A 2,072-nucleotide genomic window follows, 5' to 3' on the forward strand; every position below is an offset into this window, starting at 1 on the left:
ACCACACCCGGTGCCCCCTTCTGACCCTGCTCCCGGCCGCCAGCCATTCGCTTCGCACCGCTCACCTTCCGCTCGCCGTCGCTCCTTGTCACCAATGCGCCGTCGCAGCGTTTCCGCGGAACAGGAAAACTAGGAGCCGCAGTTCCTGGGGCAAGAACTGCGAACACTTCAATCAGCTCAAGTCCTCGCCTTTCCCCACCGAACATTTTAAATGTGTTAGTTGACGGCGTCCGAGCACTTGCGCTTGTGGACACACGTGCTACCGTTTCTGTTATATCCAAAACCTTCTGTCATTCTCTGCGTAAAGTCACCACCACACCTTCGGGACTATCTCTTTGCACCGCTAGCGCCGAGACTGTTCCTCCTTCCGCTGCTTGCACAGCACGTGTCCTCATTGCGGACGTTTTGTATGTCGTCGAATTCTTTTCTGCTCTCATGACCTCATCCTTGGCTGGGATTTTCTATCCCGCCATCATGCCGTCATAGACTGTGCCCGTGCTCATGTGGCATTATCCGTGCTCCCTGATACGCTCGCCGACGACCCTCCGTCTTGCTCTGGTACCAAACTTGTTGTTGCCGCGGACACCAATGTTCCCCCCGCCAGTGCCATGCTCGTTCCGGTGTCCGCCATGTCTGGGTCCAGCAAGACTGTACTCTTCGCGCCTTCGCCCGTCCTCGCTTCCCGCCGACACCTACCTCTTCCATTCGCCGTCCTGGACATACGCCACGGTGCAACCGAACTCGTCGTCTCGAATCCCTTGCCCTATCAGTTCACCTTGCTCCATGGAGAATGTCTCGGACACATTTAACAGCTTGACCTGCTCATGCCCTTCGACGATGAAACTCTTTGCGGTGGTACCTTTGTCGCCGCCCTCACACCGCCTAGTGCTGTGTCCGACCTGATCTCCCAGGAAATGTTTCACCGTTCAGTGGCCAGCGACCTCGACCCAGCTCACCGCGAGAAGCTCCTTGCCCTGCTTCACAAGTTCCGCTCTTCCTTCGATCACCAGACAACTTCTTTGGGCCGTGCGACCAGCGTCGTTCACCGCATTAATACAGGCCCTCATGCCCCTCTCCACCAGCGCCCCTACCGTGTGTCGCCGCCAGAGCGCCGCGTCATCGCTGAACAGGTTGACGACATGCTGCACCGCGGCGTTATCCAGCCCTCTTCTAGTCCCTGGTCTTCGCCCGTCGTGCTCGTCGAAAAGAAGGATGGTTCGATTCGGTTCTGTGTAGATTATCGTCGCCTAAACAAAATTACTCGCTAAGAAGTTTACCCACTACCCCGTATTGATGACGCCCTCGACTGTTTGCAAGGAGCCGAGTTCTTCTCCTCCCTCGATCTCCGTTCCGGCTATTGGCAAGTAAGTCCCCATGAATGAATCTGACCGCGCGAAAGCAGCTTTTGTCACCCCTGACGGCCTCTATGAATTCAACGTGGAGCCATTCGGCCTTTGTAACGCTCCCGCAACATTTGAGCGCATGATGGAGATCATCTTGCGTGGCCTCAAATGGCACATTTGCCTATGCTATTTAGATGATGATGTCCTTTTTTTCTCTGATTTTCCGACACATCTCGAGCGCTTGCACAAGATACTGCGCTGTCTCACCGACGCTGGTCTCCAACTCAACCTCAAGAAATGTCGACTTGGTGCCCGCCAGCTGACCATCCTCGACCATGTCGTCTCCAAAGATGGCATCCTGCCCGATCCGGAGAAGCTTCGTGCTGTCACAAACTTTCCCAAACCGACTTCTGTTAAGGAGCTCCGAAGCTTCCTGGGCCTATGCTCATAATTTCGCCGCTTTGTGCGCAACTTCGCCTCTATCATCGCCCCGCTTACGAAGCTCCTGAATGGGCCCGCCGATCTGTCTGCTTGGAACTCACCCTGCGACGCTGCTTTCGCTACCCTCTGTCGTCTTCTGACTTCACCATCGATCCTGCGCCATTACGACCCCAGTGCGCCAACCGAGTTGCACACCGATGACAGCGGCGTAGGCCTCGGAGCCGTCCGTGCACAGCGTAAGGCCGGCTTTTCCGAATACGTTGTTGCTTACGCCAGTCGTAAGCTCAC

Source organism: Amblyomma americanum, chromosome 3 (assembly GCF_052857255.1).
Source record: "Amblyomma americanum isolate KBUSLIRL-KWMA chromosome 3, ASM5285725v1, whole genome shotgun sequence".
Taxonomy (NCBI): Eukaryota; Metazoa; Arthropoda; class Arachnida; order Ixodida; family Ixodidae; genus Amblyomma; species Amblyomma americanum.